Source organism: Taeniopygia guttata, chromosome 3 (genome assembly GCF_048771995.1).
Source record: "Taeniopygia guttata chromosome 3, bTaeGut7.mat, whole genome shotgun sequence".
Taxonomy (NCBI): Eukaryota; Metazoa; Chordata; class Aves; order Passeriformes; family Estrildidae; genus Taeniopygia; species Taeniopygia guttata.
In genome coordinates, this window is record NC_133027.1 from 53546390 (window position 1) to 53564635 (window position 18246).

The window sequence follows — 18246 nt, forward strand, 5'->3', positions numbered from 1 at the left end:
AGCTTTAATGGTCAGCAAACCACCTTAACAAATAGAAATACATATAGTTAATGCACAAAGTGAAGCATATATAACATATACTCATTGAACCCAAGGGCTCTGCTCACCATCAAGATACCTATTTTTACAAATCAGCATATTCATCCACATTTTAAAATCATTATAGTAAATATTTAGCTATTAGAATGTTGCTGCATGGAACAGGATGAGAAAAGGTTCACAGGAATATATCCACAGTCAAGTTTAGGCCACTAATCACATCTGCTCTGCCTGGATTCTGTCAGTCATGGTAACTTAACACAGTCCCAAACCTCATCTCCCAACCATTCTTTTGAACACACTGCATTCACCATGGAAAAAATAGGCTCAATTGACTATTTGGCCATCTATTCATCCTTGTTTCTTTTCCATTTAATATCTAATATATATTTAACAAAAATTGAATTCATTAACACATTAGTCAATATATCAATATTGTTTGTTTATTAATTTCTTGGGATTTTTCCCCAGTCATAAAGTGATCAAACTAAATCTCAAGGGGTTTTTTCACTTGCTTTACTTTCTCTGTGATTTTTTAAACTATAATTTTCTGTAGGTAGTTGGGTTAAAGTAGTCTTCTGTAATTTTTTTTTTGTATGGTATCTTTTATGTATTCTTACTAGAGCATTTCTGCTGTTTGAAGAGACTGTGACCATCCCTTCTATTGAAGGGCTGTACTCAAAGAAAACAATGAAAAACACAGCTCTACAACCACCATGTACAGACTTCTCTTTATTTGTCTGAACAGGGCTTGGTCTGTAGGATCCTGGAGGGTAATTTTATGACTTTTTGGACATAACTTCACTGTCCTGCCTAAGCATAGCAGATTGTGGGGCACAGCTCAGCTACATCTGTGCTATCAGACAATGGCTCTACTCCTGCTTCTAATGCAGTCACTGAGAATTTTGCCATGAACTCATATTACTGTATTCAGATGTGCTACTGAAATAAATGTGATGTATATTTTCCATGATACGATTACTGGATTCAGTTCTGGTCAATTAAAGCTGCCTGCCCAGGGCTATCAACAGGGTAATGATTAATGTCAATAAGCAACCCTTGCTCACATCTGCTGGTTGCCTATTAAAAAACCCAAAACAAAACAAACCAACATTAAAAATGGGCAGTGACATTAATTTGTTGCCTTCAGCCACGTTTAGACTAAGAATACCCAGCTGCATGGAACTGAAGTATTGTGTCCATAAAGAAACTGGCAGAGGGAACAAGTATTGCTAGGAAAGTGTCAGACCTGAATGACACTGTCAGTGAAGCCCTGGTTCACGATGGAGAGTTCATCTGCAGCACTGCCCACATCACCTGTGACAAGCCATGCAGCAGCACTCTGCCACTTCACAAGATAGACAAACTAGATGGAAACCTCACAGCGCAGCAAGAACAGCCACAAAATGTAACAGAAATAAAAGTTTCTCTGTGTGTGTGTGTCTCTGTGCGTTTGTGTGTGTGTGTGTGTGTGTGAGCCTTTGAATGAGCACAATTATGTCAAAATACCCCCAGTGCCACCCAGGATTTTGGGGTGTGTGCAGCGGGCCCTGAGTTCCAGCCCCACAGAGGACAGCGTAAGAGCAGCTGGGCTTGGTCCCTGCTATGGAGCGAGAAATTCAGAACAGAAAAGCTCCTGGTGAACTTCTTGTGGGTCCCTGGTCCTCTCTGCTCTCCTTCTAGACAGAACCTGATACACTCACACTGACCCTAAATGCTCCAGACATAAGGGATCTCTGTTCCCATCCTAGCTGGGTTTTCATCCCATGGGTTTCATCTCTGAAACAAAGACACATCCTCACACTCCAGCTCCTCTCCTAGTTTGTTCTCCCATGGTTTTAATGCCACCCTAGGGACTGGGCTAAGCAGTTCAGGGAGCAAAGACGGGCATCTCTCATGATCCATTGTTTTGAAGCAGGAAATGGCTGCAGAAAAGCCTCTTCTCAGAGCACACAGGCTGATGACATGGGACTGGTGGGATCCCTTCTGGTCACTGGAACAATCAGCAATTTGGACATCCAAAAATTATTTTATTAAACAACAGTTGTTAATCAGTAGGAGGTCTTTTTCCACAGCCATTCTTTAAAGCCGAAACATTTCCATGTTTCCTGTAATACTTGTGCTTAGTCATACGTTGACAAATACAAGGAAAAAAACACAGATCTGTATGACAGATTTTTGGAACTGCCAAAATAATCTCTGAATTCTGCAGCCCTTTGACAGCAGGAGTCCAGGAGGAGAGCATTGAAAGCAAAAACTTGTATTTATTCACTGAATTTTTCTCCCAGAACAGGATACCTATCATATTCTGCAAAAAAACATTATCAAATGAACAACCCACAGGCCCTGTTAAACTTTAAAACTTTCCAGGTCCACTTTTGCTACCCATCCTGTAAGCCTGACAGAGAGAAAAGGGATTGTACTTTACATTCCATGGGAATTCAACATGCTCAGCCAAAGGTTCTGCCAGAGGACATCTTCTGCAGAACATCCCACCATCTTGCAACTTGCATATTCACATGTGCAAAAAGTCTGGCTGTGTCTGCTCTTCCCTGCTTTAATACATCAAAAGAAAAGAGATGCCTGGGTCAAAATTCCCTAAAATTTAAACACTTGAGAAGTATTAAATACTCTAATTAAAAGTTATTACAATTACTTTCTAAATCCTGGAGAGGATGGATTGTGCTGGTTGGGCTCAAGGTCACAGTTCACTGTGTCCTGAAACTTTCCTCCTCCATGCCAGGCTGCTCTCATTCATGCTGTCCTTGCAAGACAAGGTCTGCTATTTTTTTTTTTTTCCCTTCGGTCATCCCAAAAGGCCATTGCTTCAGTGGAAGTGAAAGTGAATATCCTCTCCCACATCCATCAGTTCTGAAGCATGGAAGGAACAAGCACTTCATCTCTACGTAGATTTGTAGAGAAAGAGATAAGCCAGGGCTGGCTGCAGCACAGGGCTGGGACTGGCCATGAGCAGCTGAGAAGAGCCCTGGCCTGCAGAGGATGGCAGCACCTTGCTCTGCTCTGCTGGTGGCATGGGCCTGAGAAACTGGGTTTGCTCCTTTGCCTTGCATGACCAGCACCTGCTGCTGGGGTCCTTGCTCCTTACACCAGGCATCCACCCCTGAGCAAGAAGAGTGGGCTGGGCTCTCCTACAATTCTCTGCCTCCTATTTGCACTTTCCTCCTCCCTCATCTTTTTCCAGGGCAAGCCCAGACTCTCCATCACTCGCCTCAGACCAGGCTGGCTGTGTTGTTGAAAACTTCCAACATGGGATGCTTTGGGGTTTGCCTTGAAGGGAGAGCTTCAGTATGCGTCCCACAGCAGCCCAGCTTCAGTGTGTGTCCCACAGGAGCCCATCACCAGAGATCTGGAAAGGCCTGGAGCATGGATATCCCCATGGTGTGTCCTACTAGCCTGCTAAGCAACATGTACACATCCTTTACACCCACTGCACATGACACTGCACATGCCAGAGTGCAACTGCTGTTAGGGTGCTGTGCTCTCCCCATAACATGCTTGCATATCTTTGGGAGCCTAATGCAAAGACATGGGCTTTGCCAGCCAATGCTGAGAGTCAAAACTTCAGTGTCCCATTGTGAATCTATTCCTAAGGCTGGGCCATGCCCAGCTGTGTAATACAAATAACATTTTGCGCCACAGAAAACATTTCTGCATCTTGGAGGCATACAGTAAATAAATAGCACATTAAAATACTTAATGTGCTTAACTCTTTGTGTCTTTGGGGTCATTTTATTATGATGGAGTTATAGATGCTATACAGAAATGAGATTCCCTGCTGATCATCTTCATAGTGTACTTGCAGGTGGCCTTCATACATTAAATTAAAAACAAGCTTCTCCAACAAATACAGACTGAGAATTGAAACTTCACAAACTCTAATCACTAAAATCACAAATAATCTCTCACAATGAAGACAGTGTTGGTGCTAAAAACTGTGTTTTAAATTAATTTTAGCCAGGAGAACAAAGTGCTGGCCACAAAGTATAAAGCCATGGAAAGAAATCTCCTGGAGATCAAATAACTAAATGTGCATGGTGGTGAAGCTGGGCACCACTGAGCTTTCATGGTGACCTCAGCAGGATGAGTAAGCTCATCCAGCATTTTCCATGAAGCGGAGAACAATATTTTTCACTTTGTAGCTTTCTTCTGAGGCTCCCAAGAGAGCGATTCTTTTTTCCAGGCTGCTTGCAACTTCCATAGAGCTTCCCCCCAAAATCCTGTAACTCCTGCTTTATCAATACAAAAAAAGGAAGGAAACATGACATGTACAGAGTGACACATTCAACCCTTTTTCTTCTTAACTAAAAATGTGGGAAATCTGTGGTGGTGGTAGTAGAAAGAGGTGAAAACACATCAGTGTGGCAAGGTGACGTGTCTTTGCAAGCCTCCTGCGTCTCACTCCTCACCCTCTTCCATGGGCGCAACCAGCCATCAACACGGATGCAATCACAGCAGCTGTGACAGATTCCCCAGCTCACCCCATTATATCTCCTGGTGGTTCCTCTTGATGCAGATCCCTTTGATCAGTGATACAGGGAAGATTAGATCTGAGCTGATAAAGAGCTCATTGTGGGACAAGGCACACGTGGCTCCTGCCGGTCAGCGTTGTGACGTTCCGTGTCCACGGGGATGCTGCACATATGTAAGAGCAGCCATGCTGAGCTCCCGCCATGCACAACACTCATGTACTGAATTTTCCCTCTTTGCCTCCAGCCATCCCTCTTCTGCCTCTTGCTAAGTCAATTGAGATCTACCACACCAGCAGTAAAGGGCCCTTGGGAAAAAGGAAACCAGGGAGTAGGCTGGTTGTTCCTGATCTAGGCGTGCTCTCTGCCAATACAGCATATTTTCTAGTGTGTTTTACAATTCAGTTTAAATGACTCAGCTAAGGGGTTTTGTATAACTTCTAACCACAGCCTAACAGTTCTCACAGGAGGTAATATTTCCTAGTGTTTGGCACGAGTTTTCCTCCTTTTCATCTAAGCACTTGGGCTCCTTCAGCAATCCTTACCCACTTCTATCCTGTCTTCATGCTTACAGGCTACAACTTGGTAAGGGATTACTGGATCCCTCAACTTCCACTAAGCCCTTCAACATGCAGCACTGTATACCACATTCACTACTGTTATGAAAGTATTTAGACAGAGTTTATCTAGCTGTCCTAATCTATCCCATAAACAAGTCTTTTAAGTCCAACACTGGGTTGAGTTATTTTATGCGAATTCCCTCCCATTTGTCAACATCAATCTGCAAAGTTCTGATCTTTGAATCACTGGATTGTCACAGTGCTGACAAGGTTCTTTTTTATAAGTAATCAACTGCTCATTTGTTGCACGATATTAATTGCACTTAATTCTACCTCTGTTTCTTTTCCCAGTTTCATTATACTCTCCATATTACAATGCTGTGGTAAGTAGCACAAGACACAGTTGGATTCCTTAGCCTGTCAGCAGCAAAGGTAATTGACATAAATATTTAAAACACAGCAAACTGTGATATATGAAACAATTAAAACCCTTTCAGAAGCATCCTCTCTCTAACCTAGTATCCTGGTAAACTGAATTTTAGTGGCTGCAAAGCAAACAAACCAAAATATTGCCTTTCATTTCTACCAATGGGAAATATTCCCCCTCTCTGCTTTACATTCTTATTCCTCACAGAGTGAGTAGATATTTGATTAGGTACAGATTTAAACACAAAAAAATTTTCCAAGCCTTGGATCCAGTTTCAAGCAATTATGCATTGGCTGGGTCTAACTCAATGCAGGATCACCCAACCGGAGAGCAGAACAGAGAAGGCTCTTTACAAAGAAATAAAAATAATTCCAAGTGTTCCACCTCACAAAGAATTCTTGAAAAATGTGTTTCTCCTCAGAGATTGGGGTTGTTTGTTTCATTTGAGGGCTGAGTGTTTTCCTGTTGCTAGTAGACTGGCAAAGAAGTAGAGGGCTCAAGATGCAGGGTGAATGAAGAGCTGTCCTGAGCTGACACAAGAATTTCATGAGAGCTCCTGAAGATTGCACCTGTGCCACCGAATAGTGCTGTCTGCTGGACACTGGACACTTGTGCATCACCTCAGCTATAGCAGGCAGGATGTACTCACCTGTCTGTTCTCCAGCAGCACTGGCAGCAAAATATCTTTGCAATCAGGACAAAAGTCTCAGTTATGTGCCTCGGTCTGCCCCCAAAGTAGCATTTCTAAGAGGGAATACAGTTCTTAAAACGGGTAGTCTTCTGGTGATACTGCAATGCTGTCTCTGAGGAGCTTACCTAAAAAGAATAAGAGCTGGTATTGGTCCTCTGAGTCTCAGATAAACAAGATTAAATGTGATTTTTTTTTTAACACTAAAACCAAGTCTAGAACAAGAAACTAAGTAGCTCTGACTAGATGACACCAAGTGGTCACAGCAAAATTTGCATTTATTATTATTGGAACATTTTTTTGTAAAATTTTCACCCTTTGGACTGGAGTTTTGCAGCATTGCCATATGAACAATTTTATTTATTACATGGGAGCCATTAAGTCTAGATATTTTGAGTCTAGGAAGAGCACTCAATCTGTTAAAAAGTGCAAAGGAAAGTTCAACATTAATTGCTACCATACTTAAAAACTGACTTACTGTATATTGACAAGACACAGATTTTAAAGCACTAGTTATTTAGTTAATTAGTGATTGAGAAGTGATTAATAACTAGACTATGTGATGGTGCTAATATAGAAACCAATGAAAATGTTCCTATTGCCAAAATACCAGAGATCTTTGTATAAGGCATTATGTAGCCTTCTCAAACCTATTGAAGTATAAAATAGCAACAGATTGTTTACACCATTACTTCAGAACAAGTGTTCGTCATGTCCTATGCTCTAAGGCTCATAATAGCTCTCACAAGAGGTATTTGAACATGTCTTTACTGAACAACATGCTTATTGATGTAGGAAAAGAGATGTTAGTGCATTTTCTCATCCATTACAATTTTGTATGTGATGTAGGGTTATATAAGCAAGTACCAAAATATATTTTTAAAAGTTCGTCATCTGCTGGAATGTGTTCTGTTAGGATATTTTCTTTTCTTCCTTAGATGACTCTGTGAAATACTTACCTAGTCATTTTGTCAGCAACCATGAAACACCAGCAAAATATCACAAGTCCAGCCAACCCAAGACTGAAAAACTGGCTACACTGAAAATTAACTCAACAGGTTCTCCCATTCTTTTTGAAGGGCTTGAATTTTTCCCAACTAAAGAGTCTTAACCTCTGCAGGCACACATGAAAAAGGAGATGGGTGTGATAGTAAAGCAAATGCTCTCCATGACCACAGGGAAGGAGAAGGTGAGAAACAGCTGTGTGGACTCAGGGATGTTGTGGACATGTGTACTTTGTACTACCCCTGACCCTAGCAATGAAATTCTGTTGTCTTTCTACACAGAGTTATCATTCCTCTAAATATCTCCTGTATTGACTCTGATATCTGCACAAAGCATATTCTGAATTGAAAAATTGTGACTTGAAGAAGGCAAGGACAGCATGAAACACACCAAGGAGGGCAACCAGTGCCAATCTCCTTCTTCCTGAGCCTTCTGACTGGGCTAAATGACTTGTCTCTGACACGACAGCATCTGGCTGCACCATGAGGATTTATTCCCCTGCACAGGCCTGCTCCACAAGTGCACAGCCATTTCATCAGCTGAGCTACTTTACAGACTTGCTATGCTAAAAATACTCTATGCCCTCCTGTTCACTGGAATGCACCACTCTTTCTTACAATTCACCTTGCTTGGACTGTGTTTCCTGAGTTCCTCAGGTTGCTTTCTCTCATTCTCATGTACTATCTGCTGTTGACAGATCTCTTACATTTTAAATAAATTTATATGCTCTATTTAGCATCAGTCCTGTAGTCTTCTTACTTCCCATTTAAGATCAATACAGAAGAAATCAATGGACTACGCAACAATTCCCTCAGGCACTCCTCTCTAGGCCATAATGCGTTGCTGGCACCTCCTCTTTATAGCTGGTCTGTTAGCTGTCTTTCTCTTTTTACTGCAGTGCCTTTATCTGAGACTATTTTAATTAGAAAAATATTTTGGAGAAACTCTGCATGAGAGAATGGTCCTGGAAATCTAAATATGTCTTACTTGCAGTACGTTATGTTTTACTGTATGAAACAAATGAGAGGCTGTTTTGTTAATAACACACCTGTTGGACTTTAGATGATGCCATGGACTTATAGAACACAAGGACACTGGCCTTTCTGCAATCACAGCAAAAATCTCACTCAATATGAAACTGTGCCCTGAGCCCCTGAGCCCTGCAGGGTACCTGGTTTCAGAGCAGAGCATACAAGTGACACAAGTGACACAGACCCATTGTGTGGGTACTTATCAAATTCAAATAGGCAGGTGCTTGGTAGTTGTCTCCAGCAGGGCAATTGCTCTGCATGACAATTCCCTCTCCTTACTCAATACCAGCAAGAATATTTTTCCTCTTCTCCTCACTGTCAGACTCCCTCTTATGGCAGGAAGGTTTGTCCCCTCTGGCAGGAAGGGAGCAGCAGGGAGGTTTCTGTAGCTCATCCCTCTCACCTCTTTCTTCCCTGACAGAGCCAGTGGGCTGCTGTGCCAGCTTGGAATTCCCCTATCAGAGAAGAAAACTCCTCTCTGATTATAGGAACCCAAACCTCCCACAGAGATGGATGGTGATGGAGTTTAAATGCCACTGCTCTGACATGTCACCTCACAAAAAAAACTTCATGCATGCTGAAGTACATCGGTGTGCAGTTTCCAGACAGAAGGAGAACCAAGGCTGAGGGGAACATTTTGACATTTTAGGGACATGGACATACCTAGTAATCCTGGATGCACTTGGGGCTTACAGCACCCATGCTTAGCCCTAGGGACAATTTAAATGTAATACAGGAGACAAACCAGCAGTGCTATTGTAATATAATTTTGGGAAAAAATTGGGCTAATCTGTACTGGGGAGCACCTGCTGAGCCTGGAAAATCAGTATGGTGAATCTGAGCAGATGTCACAGACATTCACCTCAGCCCTCATGTTGGGAACCCTGCACAGCCACTGCTAATCCTGAGAGTATCTGGAAAACCCACCAAAAACTTCAGAGACTCCGCACACACAATATGGGGAAGGCAGGTAGACCTGGGCTGAGCAGACTACCAGAAGAAAGGAGGAGAGGATATGGTAAGAGAAAAGGCAGGGGCAAGGGAGGGCTGGAGAAGGGCAAAGATGTTAAAGGCAGGATGTCCCAGGCAGAGTAGGAATGAGTTGTCCTGAGGCAGTGACAGGAGCGATGTGGCCAGAGCTATTAAACAGGAGGATGAACTGAACCACTTTTCTAAAAGCCGAGAAACACTGAGAGGAGATGTGCTTGAGAAGCTGGGCAGGAGCCTGAACAAAGTTTAGCCTACCTAGCAGAAACATCAGATTATCCTCTGCTTTTGCAGGCAGATCTGATTGCTGCACTTGGAGGCAACTTTCACATCTAAGCAAAAAAAAAAAGGTGGAGAAGACACCAGCATTAAAAACCTTTTGCTCCAAGTCTGAGAGAACTGATGTCCTCAGCCTTGTTCAAGGAAGCAGAGAAGATGAGCTTTAAGAAGGAAGAAGTTCAATACTGACTGTGCAAAGGACAAAGATGGGAGAAGAATATATGAAGAGGGAGAGTCTATCAAAAGAGATATCACATAAAGTCATTCTGTGACTGGGAAGTCATTGCTAGAAAGTTCTGTGAGCTGCAATCCAGAAGACATCATCAGGTTGTTCTCAGAGAAGGAGCTGGCAAAAAGGAAGGGAGCATGTCTCATGAAGAGCAGTAGAAAATAAAGGAACGGTCAGAAATAAAGCTAAGGAGAAAGGCTTGCAGAAGGTCAGGGCAGCTTTCCAAGTAGGAGCAATGGCCCCAAAGAAGAGAAAGTTTCAGAGACCTGAGATTTGGCTCAGAAAATGAAGCTAAAATCTTCAGTTAAAGAAGTGTTCCATGGTCAAAAACAATACAACAATGGCTAAACTGGGGGCTGAAGGGAGGATACATTAAATAGCAGCATCTGGTTTTATCCTTTACACCAGGATAAAAACACCCAGGCACCTCATGGTGTTTTGGCAGGGGGGTGTCCATTTTCTGTCATTCCGGAAGAGTTACAAAACCACAGAAAGGATAAGGTCAGGCAGGACCACTGCATGTCATCTATTCCAACCCCCTGGCACAGGCGGGGTCCCCTGGGGTGCATTACTTAGGATTGTGTCTGTTTTTGAATATATCCAGGGAAAGAGACTCCCAGGGTGAAGGCCTGAGGAAGTGCTGCCAGCCACCTCAGGCCTTGTGATGGAGCTCGAAAAAGGAACAGCATAGGTCCGAAAATGGCACCTCTGCTCCTTGCAAAGATGAGCAACAGCACTCACACAGAACCAGCAAGTACCAAAACCAAAATGCTCTCACAGTAATTTTAAGTGTTCTTTGGTTAACATCTGTCATATGTGGTAAACACATTTTTTTTCTCTTAGGATTTTTTATAGAAGTACACAGAGAGAAAGAAAAAGAAAACAAATTTTATTTCTATTTTGGTTTTTCTTATGTGGAATGTGTTTAGAGAATTGTTTACTTAGGGTGATTGCTTGATTACATTCTGGTGAGAATTGTTTGAGCTTAATAGCTAATAAAATCTACGTGTGTCTAGACTCTCACAATAAAGTTACAAATTATGAGTTAAATATAATCAGTAGAAAAGGTAGATATGTAGTTTTAGTATCTTCCTTTAAATAGTATATTAATGTATTATAGTATAGTCATAATAAAGAAATTATTCAGCCTTCTGAACTAGAGTCAGACATCATCACTTTTTCCCACCAAGTTCACCTACATTTACAATAGCCATAAAAAAAGGAAACACAAGAAAAAAAAACTGCCAAGCAAAGGAAAACATTTAGTATTTTGGAAAGCCTTCAGTCTGCACAGAATTTTTAATCTCTTTTACCAGAAAGAACAGTGAACACTTTTTAAGTCACTGGTAATGAACACTTTTATAAGTCTGACACATCATCAGAGCTGCAGAGCTTTCTTCTCAAAGTCTGATCTACCTTTGCTGTAATAAGACATATTTATTTTCAATGATGTGTTACAAAAAAAATAAACTGAATAAAATTAATTAGAATTATGTTAGAATAAAATACTACCAAAGTAATATAATATTTTGAATGAGAAAAAATGTTTATCACTATAAATCAAAAATACCTTCACAAAATTGTTTTCTTTTCAAAGTAAGAAGAAAATTGGAATTAGACCCAGTTCCTGCAGAGAGAGCTTTTCAATTTCCTTCTTGAAGCAAAAGACATATCCAGTCAACACAGGTTTTCCTGATTAGGCTCAGCAGGATCAAACACGATACTAACTAAAGAATCATGAAAATACTTGTTTAAGCGCAGGCAATTGTAAGACACAAGACTCATCAGAATGGAACAGAGACAACTTCTCTCCCTTGGACAGCAGTCAACAAAAGGGAACTTCCTGTAGTTTAGATGAACTGTTCTCTACATGGACATACATTCATGACAGTATGTAAAACTTGCAGTTTGGGGAAAACTGTTTCTCTTTGGCTGAAAATTCTGATCCAGACTTGTGCAGTGTAAGACCCTGGCTCTTATCTGAATTTATGCCTGTTTAATTCGTGTACAAATTCTACCAGTTAAGTATTCATGTTGACCTACATGTTTTATTTCAGAGACTTGGAAGTTGTTTCCATTAATAATTTTTTATTTCCAGAGATCATAACTTCTACTGACAAGCAGATGTTTAGTGTGTCCTTTTACCTACCTAGCTTTGGAGGATCTCTAGTTACAAAGTCCTTTCCAAGTGCCAATAAGGACTACTGTTACTGAGGAAGTTTGCAAAAATACCATGGATCTATCCAGAATATCTGGGGTTGTTTATTTCTATCTCATGAACAGTTTATATAAAGGAGTATGTTTAGAGCATTAGGTGAAGTGCTTTATTATAACAGCTCGGTTTGAAGCCTGGAGATGATACACTATTTTCTTCCACAAATAAATCTTGGATAAAACCTTAGCACTCCCTGAAAATTGGTTCCTTCTTAACTCTCTGGAAAGCATAGGGGGGTTTTATCTTAACAGAGCAACCAACAATAAAACTCAAATAATGACAATTTTCCAGTTTTTGGCATCCAGAAAGCACAAATAAAAGTCCATTCAGCATGAAAAACATAAAAGAAATAAAGGAACATGCTGTAAAAAGCTGACAAGGAAGAAGGAACTGAAAAAAAAAAGAAAAATAAAGACGATAGAAGTGCTTTAGTTCAAAACTAAATCATGTTTTTATTACAAAAATTCAAGAAGGTCCCTATTTCTGACACGGGATGTGTTTATCTAGACTTGCCACAGTTACTAGTGGATTAAAACATGCTTCACCACGGTGAAAATTTGTTTCAACAGAAATGAGTTTCAATGAGAAAACTGTGATTATGTGCTTATTTTACAAGTACTCTATTTCCATTATAATAGGATAGTTTTATTCTTGATATAGATCTATTGATTTTAATAACACAAATGCTAAAATAGATTAAAGTTCATAATTCATGTTGTGCAAAAAACTGTGAGATTAGGTTTTGTCTATTATTGTGAGGTAATTAAGTGGCCTGATTTCCACTAGAAAAGGAAGTGCCCTAGTTCCCTTTAAGACCATTGAAGCCGTTCATTAGGATGACTGAAGTTCGAGAGTTCTTAAATCTTGGCCCATAGTCTTCGAAGAAAACAGAGAGCCAAATCCCAGGAGATGTCCAGTGAAAGTCTAAAATCCACAATGACGCCCTAATTCTCCACTGCTGCATGTCTGCCCTGGTCATGTACAGCTGGGTACAGTTGTTGCAAAATATTACCTGGCAAGAACTTTGCACATGTATAGAAAATCAAGCCCTGGCTTTTGCAGAACATGTGTACTGAGTATCAGGCAAAATGCTGTCATTTACCAAGATCCTTCACACAATTACTTTAAACTTTTGCAGGCAAATACTATTTCAATTTTAGTGATAGGAGCCTAAAAGAGAGGCACAAAGCAAACTAGCCTAGATGGAAATGCCCAGGAAAATCAACAGACTTAATATTTAGAGTGGATTAGTTAAACCACAAACAATTCTATGTAGACATCCATTTAAAATTAAAGCTGCTTTTATGCTATTCAATGTTTTTTTATTCTGAAAGTGAGTTAATTTAAATCAAATTGCAGCCAGTTCTGTTGTGAATAAGAGCATGCAAACTGAGTTTCAATACAGTTCACAGACACTTTTAATTTACACCTTTTGTTAATTTAATTAATTTTCCTGAATGCCTGAGCTCACATAGGAAGTGTGCCAAGGTGCAAAGAGTTAAGGATGAGGCTCTCAACTGCAGCGTTTGTCCTCTCCAGCTGCCCTTCCTTGGGGTGCTGTTCAATCACCCTCATTATCACCAGACAGTGGGAGCCAGAGGAGGTGTTCCTGTCTTTCTGTGTCACCTACAATGTAGTGACAGCTCTCAGGGAGAGCATTTCATGCTCTGGACAAACATGCAGCACCTATTGACTAGGGGCCAGGAGGAAGCACTCGACCCAGGAGGGTGCATTCATTGACCCCTGTAGGCACCGAAAACAGAGAAGTAGTGTGACACACTACAGGAGATGCAGAGTTACATTTCTGTCATCAGCCTAAAATCCCAGTAATCAACTTCACTACTTGACCAAGATCAGATTTGTGGAGGTGTAGCTCAGTGATAAACATCATTAAAAGTTGTTACTTAGAAAGGTCTATAAATACCCACTGCATTTTTCTTCCTACTTTTTTCCTCCATCATCTTCAGCTTGAAATTCATTGTAGCAAAACTTTCTGCATTTTTTATCCTTCCCAAAACTGAAGTGATCTACTGGAGTGATTGCATCCATCTCAGGGAATTGCAATTTTATCAGTATCTGTGGGGTTATTGTACTACTGCAGGAATCACCCACAGGTGATCAGGCCCTTCTGTGATCCATTGGCAAAAATCCTACACCCCAGCTAATAGTCAAATACTCCTCCACAATACAGACCTGCATGGAATGTCATGCATCCACTTCCACCCGTGTGTAGCCACTGTCTAGGCAAAGCCACGTTTTAAAGGCTCTCCTTGTTTTGGGGTTTTTTTTTAGCATTATTTCCTTCAGCTGTCACACACGGTTTCCTCAGGTCTCTGCTCTTTCTTCAGTCTGTCAATCCCACCTTGGTATGAATGTGGCCAGAAATAATTTTAAGCATATATTTACAATCACATAAGAGGAAAAAAAAATCAAGAAAGCTTTTTCTCTTGTTTTCCTGGCAGGTAGCAATGAGTCCATCAAGAAAAAAAAAGAAAAAAAAAAGAAAAAAAACCCCAAAAAACAAACCACTAAAAAACCAAAACCAGCGTCCCGGTCTGTGAATGGGATGTGCATTTCTCTCCTGTTCTTAAGAGATTTATTTCCTAATAGAGAAAGTTAACTTAAAAGTAGAACATCTATCCCCAAGAGGCTGCTTACTGAGCGAAGGATATGAGATGCAAATGGCTTTTTAAGAAGGAAAGTGTAAAGTCGAAAAAAAAAAAAAGCTCAAAGACTTAGAGTCTGAGTACCTACCATGTTCAGTAAAGAAACTCGGGACAATCTTGAGTCCCCTTGAAGAGAGCTGCCGAGCAAAACTTCAGCTCCTTCAGAAGGCCATGCACATTTTTTACATAGTTTTTAAACTCCCTAACTATTTAATGCTAAGTGTCTCACAGCGACGTCTAAAACCCTGAAATCTCGGGGGACAGGAAATTTCATTCTAGGGAACGGAGCAGAAGAGAGTCACTTCACGGGAGCCGGCTCTCTAGACGTAGCAATAAATGTATTGCTTTGCTTATTTAGCAAGCGGGCTCTGGAGGCGCCCGCACGGCTCAGCCGCGGTCGGGGCCGCGGGCGGCACCGCGTCCCGGAGCGCCGGGCCGGCCTCGTGGGACGCACCGGGCCCCGCGGCCACCGCGAGCACCGCGTCTGCCGAGAGTACAAACAAACAAACAAAACCCCCCAAACAACAAACCCACAAGAAAGCAGAAAGGAGGGAGGGAGAGGGAGCTGCCTGACCTCCCCGCGACGCCCCCCGGCCGGGACAAGGAAGCCTGCGAGCCGGGGAGCCTCCACCACGGAGCCGCCGCCCGCCCGCCCGCCGGGACTGCCTCTCCCGGGAAAACGCCGCTCGGGGACTCCGGGGAGCGAGGGTCGCCTGCAGGGAGATCTGCGTGGCGAGTGGCATGGGTGGTGGGTGAAAGCGGGGGCTGTCCCGGGGCCTCCAGTCCGACAGGCTTTTTTTCCCTTAGGAGGGAAAAGCAAGGGGGAACGGCGAAAGATGCATTTCTCTGGGCTTCGACTGCGTGGCTGTCAGCGCTGCGTGCTGCCAGCTGAGCGGGCAATCCCGCCGCAGCAAGTATTGCCGGGATCCGCGCTTTATGGGGCCACTGGAGAAAGAGACACGTGTGCCGTACAGCCAGGACCAAAGCACAGCTAGAGGCTTGGCCCGTGGGTCGCGGTGCTGGTGCCGCGCCACGGAGCCCCTGCCTGTCGCAGCGCACCTGTCGCCTGACACCTGGCAGAGGTGCGAGGGCTTGCCTTCCTCGGTGCGACCCGGGAAAGGCCGTAATTTCTCACCCAAGGAGCAGGTAGATCTCTCAAAAACAATTAAAACAAAACAAAATTAATTTAGGCAAGATGAAAACAGAAGTTTCCCGGAGGAGGGCCTTTAGCGAGGCTGCCAAGAGGATTTAGCAGCCGGATCGACGACGAACGACGCTGACATAAGCTCTACTCGGGGAGGTAACCATAAGATAGCTCAGATTTCTGTAGGAAAACAGCATGCGGGAGCTGTGCCCCAGGGGAAAAAAATACCATAAAGCAGCAGGAGCTATTTCCAGAGTGAGCAGAAATTACAAATCCAGCGGCAGCGACGCGTGACATGAAAGATTTCTGTGCAAAACCCCGGGACAGCTCGGAAACGCACCAACATCCCCGGGTGATTCGCGTGCTTTAGCGGGAATTCAGACACCCACGCTCGACCCTGTGCATCCACACACACCCTCTTCCCCCCGCATTTGCAGGAGTCTCTCGAGCAGCTGCAGCCCAGGCCGAGTAACACGGACTTAGACCTACCAAAACTCGCCCTGCTTTGAAAGGCGATGTCTAAGGCAGGGCAGCGTTTCCCGGCCGCTCCCTGGGCACCCAGCACGAGGATCCCGGACGGGAGCAGGCCTGGCTATCTCAGGCCTCCCCGTGTCGTTACGGCACAGACAACGACAAATAATTTGGGGGTTTTTTTTTTGTTTTTTTTTTTTGGTTTATTGATATTTTTAAAATATTCTGGAAACCTCCACGTCCAGCACTGAAACTACTGAGCCTAATCCCAGATTCCTAAAGCGTTTGTACTTCAAATTGCAGTCGGGTGTCACAGGCTGCTCCTGCTAGTCCACTTCTCCCGAGAGATCCCGATACTTTTTTGGGTTGTTTGTTCGTGGGATTATTTTTCGTGGGTTTTTTTTTTTTTTTTTTTTTTTTTTGAGGGGGGCTGAGGGGGAGTTTGTGTTTTGGTTTGGTTTGGTTTTTTGTTCAGATCAAAGGGGCCATTGTGGGGAATGCGTCCCAAGTTCCCTGGAGCTGTCTTCACCATGCCCGGGGACGCTCGCTTCTGTTGTGAGTGAGCAGCCGCGGAGCTTTTAGTAACTTTGCAAATACGGGCATGAAAAGGATGTGCCGGTAGGGCAATGAGGCATGAAATCCCGCTGTTCCTTTACATAGTAGCAACATCCACATGAAAGGGCAAACACCCGACGTGCCACCAAATATAATTGCAGAGATGGCGGATGTCGGCGTACAAAAGAGCTGGCGCCGGTTTCTCATTCGCAACGGCCCTTTGCCGCACGCACCCCCGCGAACGAACCAAACCACCTGTATCTTCCACGGGATTTAACCGAGTGGAAAACTGAGTCATTGGTACCGTCGGCTGCTAAATATAAAGCAGCCGGGGCAAACTCCGCCCGCAGGCAGAAGCGGCACCGGCGCTGCCGAGCGGGGCCGCGCCGGGAAGATGCCCGCTCCCTGCGGCCCATCGAGCTCGCAGCCTGCCCCGAAAGGAAAGCCGGAGTCATCGGCCCCCCGGCCCTTCTTTCGTCCCGACCCGCCGTGCCTCCCTCCCTCTGTCCGGAGCAGCATCGTGCTGTCGCCGCCTGGAAAGCCGGAGAGGCGAGAGCAGTGCGGCCACGGTGAGGGTCGCGGGGCCACGCCGCGCTGAGCGGGAGACTCTTGGCCGCTCTGTGCTTTTGCGGCGACGCCGGCAGCAGCTCCCCGCGTCTCCCTCCGGCAGGTGCTGCTTGCCGGAGACCGGGTCGGGCAGCCGCAGCCCGAGCGGCCAGGCGGGGCGGCGAGGGGGCTGCCCCTGTCCCGACAAGGGACCGAGTTGTAGCAAGGGCAGCCCCCTCGCCGCGAGCCTTCAAGTCCTCCGGGCTGCTGAGCGGCCGCGGCTCCGTGTGCCGCCGAGAGCCAGGATAAGGCGGAGGTGTCCAAGCTGGTGCCGAACCCTCCCCGCCCCGTCCCGGCCCCTCTCGGCCAGCGTCCGACAGCAGGGGCGGGAGGAAAACTTTCCTAGGAAGGTGGAAAGGGGATGGAGGGGGGAACCGGCAGACAGGGGCAGTCACCACAGTTAAAAGATTAAATTTCTGCGGAGAACATACGACTCCGAATGTATTTTGTCAGGAATCCGGAATTTGGAAACACAAACAAACGAGGTGGGGAACTCCCAAACAAAAGCAAAATAAAACCCGCCTGGTACAGATCCTCCGGTAAGCGAGATGCTAAACTTCAAGTCGTTCCCAGCAGGGATTATCGCTGTGCTTGGCTCCCGGCCCCGCAAGCGCCCGCTAGCCATCGGAGCGCCCGCGGAGCCCAGCGGGACGGGGCGGCCGGGGACGCGCCCGGCCGGGAGGGACTTATACATTTCCCGGGACTTACACAACTCTCCAACGCACGCTCATGTGCCCGATAACACAACTCGCGGCACCGAAAGAAAGGAGACCGGGGCTGCTGCCACCGCCCGGGACTCCGGAGCGCTTGGCAGGGAGCTGATCTGGCTCGTGTGTTACGGGCGGAGGGGAGCAAGA

The 18246-nt window shown here is 44.3% G+C and overlaps 1 long non-coding RNA gene across 1 annotated transcript; it reads right to left on the bottom strand.

The window, feature by feature from the left end:
- Positions 1-2035: 2035 nt before the first annotated feature.
- LOC140683698 (uncharacterized) lies at positions 2036-18222 on the bottom strand. Its single transcript, XR_012055032.1, has 3 exons — positions 18098-18222; positions 6163-6329; positions 2036-2594 (listed from the first exon to the last, which is right to left on the bottom strand). It is a non-coding gene; the product is annotated as an uncharacterized lncRNA (long non-coding RNA).
- Between the last annotated feature and the right edge of the window lie 24 nt (positions 18223-18246).